Raw genomic sequence first — 6,771 nt, forward strand, 5'->3', positions numbered from 1 at the left:
TTTAAAATTATAATTTCGATAATTGGATTGAGCACATGATTATCTTGATCACATATCATTGGAAATCAAAATTTCTACCACAAGGATGGTGCACAGAGACACTCGACTACACAAGTAACTGTATTACATTAAGTTATGCCGATTAGCAATAAATAATCAACACCAGAACATATCTAACCACAACACACTGAGATTATACATGCAAATATATTAACTTGTTTAGCTCAGCAGATTGACACATTACCTGGATCATGGATTGACACATTACCTGGACCTAACAGTAATCTGACAGAATGGGTGGATATTCATTTTGCAAGCTGACAGCGAGTGAATGCTGTGTTTAGTGCTAGCAACCCTGTATAATAACAATTAATTACTGCTTATTCTACAAATACTTAAATATACTGCTTAAAGAGTTATATCCCAAGTTAAATGGCAGGACTTGATGAGATCTCGGTAATGCAGTTGAGTGTGCACTTGTTTAACGCTCAACGCATTACTAATTTTTACATTGACTAGACTGGAAGCTAAGTCACTTTTAACAAGAGTTCAGGAAGCAGAAAGACAAAAATAAAAATAAAATAAAAAATCAATTAATCAAAATTGCATTTAATCAATTAGGCCTATGCTGGTGTCTACAATCTGGGGTGTTTTGCTCAAGACATCGTTTAGTACGCAACAATTCTTACACGACGAATTTTGGCATATGAACATTTCCAACGTACTAACATATTTTTTAAGTTATGATAAGATGATTTGGTATTGGAAACTACAACTACATAGCTCATTCTATCAATGTTGACATATGCCAGTGAAATGTGGACAATAACTGGAATAACAAGAATAACCAAAACAAAACAACTGATTGAGTTCAATCACGTTTCCTTTGCAGGATTCTTAGTATCAGCTACCAAGAGCACGTCACATTCAATAAAGCTTTACGCAAAAGTCACTTATTTACCTTTAAAAACCACATAACGTACAAAATGTGCTTTGTGGGACCCGTGTTCATAAGCCAGACTATCATCACTCAAATTGCACTAGACTGGCTCCAAACACATGGAAAACGAAGATCAAAGACGACCTGGCAGACCACTTTCCATAACGATTTACAGCTCTACAAGACCTGCTGAAAAGCGAAAGATGTCGCATTGAACCGAACTGCATGGAAAACTTTTACTGCCTAATGTATCCAAAAAATTAAACAAGGACCTAATGATTGTTGGCGATAACTATTTTGACTGCTGGCAAAATCTACATCTTCAGCACACAAAGAAATGTCACTTCTATTTTGGGTTGTAGAGACAGTTACCGTGCAATTTTACATGTTTTATGGCAAATTTTTTTCATAGTGACTAGGCCTAGCCTATTTAATCAGCCTCGATTTATCGAAGTTGTTGAATCACGGTGACCAGCAGATTCTCAGTGATGGGTTTACTGCTCTCGTTTTAAACTGGGAGAAGAAAGCAGAGTGGTTAAGCATAGGGAAAACGCTGGAGGTTTCAAGTTTGAATCCTGTTATTGCTTAACTATTTAGGGCTAAATTCATTCAATTTAATTATAAAAAGGTTTTGGGCACATGGACCTAGTTTTCAATAAATTTAAACATTGTCAAAGTGTCATTGGACGCTGTATAACAGCTTTGACTTTAATTCGCATCGAGCTAGTTCGGCAATTTAATCATGAGGAGAGTTTGGGACAGAGTGATTAGTTTTAGAAAAACTAACACTTGGGAAAAATCGGTAGGCTACGTCACAGAAACCGTTCACCAAATTAAGGTTTTTTAAACCAAAGCGCAGAAAGTGTCACTTTTCGACGAGATCTCCGGTGTGCAAGACCAAACACCTAGGTGTGCAGCAACGATACTTGCAGTGCACTCTTAGATTTTTTGCCACCTTTGTCGAAGAAAGTCAAAAAAGGCTGCCACATTTTGTACCAGGAACAGTTTAAGAAACAGTTGGGTTAACCTAATTTTAAACAAAATAAAAGTTGAAAGTCACTAACCGCAAACTTTGCCTTTAAACTGGACACAACAGCCCAGCAGGTCAAAAACCACCATCTTCATAAGTGAACGCGCTAAAGAACGACGATGGGTTGAGCCTAAATTCGTGATAAGAACAGTGTTGCCAAACAACAAATGCTAAAGAAAGAAAACAAAGTAAGAAACCAAAATTATCTCACAAATCTAATTAATCACCTGGCAATTTTCAAAACAAAAGATTAAACATTACAAATTATTCTGTGAGAAACTACGATAAGAAATGCCAGCACACAGATAAAATATTTTTGAATTTTTGTGAACGGTTTAAATTCTTAATTCTACACAGTCCGCATAGACACAAGACAATAATGCTGTTGCGCAGTCTGTCAACTTTCTACATTGACTGAAAGATATTAACATCATTTTGAATATTTCCAGCCAATATTCTTTCTCACATTTGATGTTTTTTGTAAGTAAAATTATTTGATTAATCTATGTACAATGTATTATTAATTATTAATTTCCATAAGCTTAATTATCCTTTAAAAAATGTTGTTAACCACGAGGTCCTAGAGACGTCACAAACATGAACACATGTGTTTATATTTCCGATGTCTATGCGTGAACCAGAAAACTAGTAGAAATCACAAACGGGGCACACAAAATAGTTATTATTATTTAATTGTGACGTTACCGTTACAGTTATTACTTTACTTACAATACGATTGTTAACACTTTACTTACTTACACTCAAATTTTGCGCATTTCGTTGCATTGCGAATGTTAGTTCTATTAAACCATGTTTTTGCTATAAACGCTCTGTCTTCGAGATGTTTAAAAGGATCCGCACCTCTGTCTCCAGACCAATCTTTAACAGTTAACTCAGGATGTAATGCTGATATTGATCAGTTTTACATGTCGGACTATTTTTAGCCCAAACTGTGGAACTCATAAAACAACTGGAAATTTAATCTGTGTTGATATGACGTATACAAGTCATTCTTAGGACAAGTATTAATCAACAATTATCAGGCTTTGAGTTGAGGTTCGTCAGTATCGATGAATAGCCGTACACGCCATCAACTTTCATCGTTCTACGGAATCCGCAACGCCGGCACGTGACATAAAAGGATGTTATTGGAATACGTTCAAAAGTGCAGAACACATCCCAAAATGTTACAAATGAAAACCCCTATATAACAAAAAATGGTTTTTTATGCGAAGTTTGTTTTCAATTTTTACTTGACTTTGTTATTATTTTAATGAATGTGCCGCTATCATTTCTCACCATCGGTAAAAAAGTCGAACCCAGTGTTCCCTCTAAGAAAATTTTACGCTGAGCAAATATTTGATTTAGTGAGCATGAGCATTTTAATGCTGAGTTAAAATGAATTACCAACTTGATTTCCGGTATCATCATTGTAATTTAGTGTCACATACTCTACTGCTGTATTTAACCATTCCTCTCTAAATTTAGTCTTCCTTTTTTTAGCTTCGTTTCCTTGAATAGACATCTCACTGGTAGGTCTGTACTGTATTTAACTTGGATAAATATTCGCTCAGTTTAGAAAATCTAATTACTGTAAATAATAAAACCGGTCTTCGGAATCGAAACTGAAAAATAAATATCTTTTGCAAGCTAAGGAATAAAGTTAGTTGCATCCACAAGTGTGGAGTGTTTGTGAAACAAAGATAAAGGATTGCGATCTAACAATAGGGTACTGTACTGTTTATATTTCCTATGTCTATGCGTGAACCAGATTACCAGTAGAGTCATAGAAATCAAAAACGGGACATACAAAATAGTTATTGTTATTTAATTGTGATATTATACCGTTACAGTGATTACTTGACTTACAATACGATGATTAGCAGTTTAACCTACCTACTAACAGTCAAATTTCGCGCATTTCGTCGCATTGCGAATGTTAGTTTTATTTATCTCGCAGTTAGAGTTTAAAACGGTTTTACTTTTGCTTGTCTTTTTTGTTATAAACGCCCTGTCTTCAAGATGTTTTACAATAACCGACCAGTTTTACATGTCGGGCTATTTTTAGCTCAGACTGTGGAACTCAAAAAACAACTGGAAAATTAATATGTGTTGATCTGACGTATTCAAGTCATTCTTAGGACAAGTATTAATCAACAATAATCAAGTCTCGAGTTGAGGTTCGTCAGTATCGATGAATAGCCGTATACGTCATCAACCTTCACCGTTCTACAAAAAGCCGCAACGCCGACACGTCACATAGAAGGATGTTATTGTGATCGTTCAAAAGTGCACAACACATGTTATACGCTATATTTTATAAATTAAAAACCTTATATAGCAAAAAATGATTTTATGCGATGATTGTTTTTAATTTTCACTTGACTTTGTCATTATTTTCATGAACGTGCAACGTGCATCTAAATTCAAATATTTGTAAATATGATTAATATTTATTCTAGATTTTGACCTACAAAAATATTTCTTGAAGAGGAGTTTCTCTTATACCTTAAAAGGAATTTTCTTCAATACAACATGAAAGAATCGTTTGAACGAATACTGCTTATTTAAGTGAAATGTCACTGCTATTGTTGAATATTTTGCCTTCAAGTAGTATGTTATGTAAGGCAGTTTGCTGAATACGTAATTATTTTACATTAATAATATTGTTTTCACTGCGTAAAAATAGGCTACAAACTTTCCAACACTAAGCAAGTAGCCTACTGTAAGTTTGTAAGTTATTAAGGCTACTGACACTTTTGATCTTATTAACTCGCCGTATTGAGCTCGTAGACATCAACGATTTGCTTTTAAGTTTTACAAGAAATGATTTGCAACTTCATGACGACATCTTCCTACATAACACATCATGCACTTGTAGTGGCTTGGGAGCCACATCCAATAACGTTATATCAATTGTGGAAACATGCGCCATTTAGTTACTGAAACATTGTTCATGATAAAACTGCAACTAGCATTTCTGCAAGCTGCAATTTGGCTGCAGTTGCAACTTTATAACACTGCAATCGTGATGCAACATTTGGAAACTTGCTCTAAATAACTTTATGTGAAAACGCCGTTTAGTACGTTACCAGGCGATTTCATAGCAACCCTGGTTGTAACTGAATGTAATTCCCATGGCAAACGCTTTGTGTTCATCGTTCGCGCGTTTTGAAATGTTCGTGTATATTGTGTTGAATATTTCCGTTCACATCGCTCCGCTTTATAAACTCGTGCTGATACGCGAGTACCCGCGCAGACAGAGAGATATCGAATCGTACGAACGTATTACGTCAGTCGTGTTAAAATGTAATTCGTTAGACTTGTTTTAATTGGTGAATGCTAAGTTTGTGCTTGTGTCATATTAATCGGAACCTGTACAGTTCCTACAATAAAGGATTGTTTTCTGATAAACTGTATCTGTTAATCGTAATAGCTTTCGGCTAGTAACAGTAGTAACACGTTAAGGTTAGAGATTTCTAACCGCACGCAACCACGGAGTCAGATCATTAATTCGGCAGGTAAATTAAGACCGAATAGCTAGTATAATCAACCAGAGCCTCCGCACACTGACTTATTCGATCAGCCACATAATAACATTGCATAATGACGTCAAAATGCGACAAACATAGTCACGCATTTTGCAGTGGAGTTGATGTTGAGGCAGGACTTTTCCAAGAAGTTGCAGATATCCTTCTTGTAATCTTAAATCAAACGCCCAACCGAAGAATCGACTATAACTTATATCTTTGAATATATATATATATTATTTTAGTTTTAGGAAATTTAAGGAAACCTAATTTATCTTATGTTGGCGTAAACACTGTTCAAACTAAAACTTTAGTTGCTCCTTTTTAGTGGCAAACGACTTTCACCGAAAAGCATGTCTTGACACCCAGCGGGTCAAGTTTTGATTTATTTTTTGTTCTTTTTACTGTTTTTGCTCAACCTAATGCAAAAGGTTTTAATAACAATTAACCAAATGTAAAAAGCAGACACTAACACGATAGCTACTATACATTCGATTTTACAGCTTTGCCAATGTGTGACTCTTCTTCGTCTCTGTTACTGTATTGCTTTTTAGACATCTTATAAGTTAGATACCAAATGCTTCTGACGTTTCAAAACCCATGCACCTGAAATGAAGGAACATCTAAATGCTCGTATGTGCCGAAGTAACTTAGGTGTACATACTCAACTCACGAAAAACCTTTGCTAGTTACGATATTTTTTCACGAATTAACAAGTGTGGCGTTGCTACAAGCAGTTTTCAACTCCGAAATTGTCCACTCATGTTCGCTGATATAATTAGCACAACTGAGGCTCGTAACGACACCTTGCGGAAGTGGTATCCATCGCGTAAATTGCTCAATAAAGAAAGTTTATAGATTACCATTTTGAATCGAAGTATCAACAGTCATCTTATTTTCCTTGTTTTTGCTTGGATGTCAATGGAAAACGAGTTTGAAAAAATTATGTTCGGTATAAATATGAGCCAGAAGCTGTAGACGGCCACCACAATTATTTATAAAAACAAGCGCATTGCAAATTGAAAACGCACTTTGTATATTAGAAAATTTATTTGCACTTTGTATGTATACATTGCACAAGGCTGAACAGCAGTAAAATGGCAGGAAGCGTCCAGTCCAGTCCAGTCCAGTCCAAATCTCCAGTGACGTAGAAAGAGGATTGTTAGAAGATATTGCTTCGTCGTCATCTGTTCGTTCCATGATAACCGCCATTGCTCAATCGAGGACGTTTGCCGCTGAAAATAGAGAAAAAATTAAGCGCCTTTAAAACC

General features: G+C 35.5%; 1 long non-coding RNA gene across 1 annotated transcript; it reads right to left on the reverse strand.

Moving 5' to 3' along the window:
* Positions 1–275: 275 nt before the first annotated feature.
* On the reverse strand, positions 276–2,061 carry LOC143453277 (uncharacterized). The gene is made up of 3 exons (XR_013115152.1): positions 2,005–2,061; positions 962–1,129; positions 276–355 (listed from the first exon to the last, which is right to left on the reverse strand). It is a non-coding gene; the product is annotated as an uncharacterized LOC143453277 (long non-coding RNA).
* Positions 2,062–6,771: the final 4,710 nt, after the last annotated feature.

Source organism: Clavelina lepadiformis, chromosome 4 (genome assembly GCF_947623445.1).
Source record: "Clavelina lepadiformis chromosome 4, kaClaLepa1.1, whole genome shotgun sequence".
In the NCBI taxonomy this organism is placed as follows: domain Eukaryota; kingdom Metazoa; phylum Chordata; class Ascidiacea; order Aplousobranchia; family Clavelinidae; genus Clavelina; species Clavelina lepadiformis.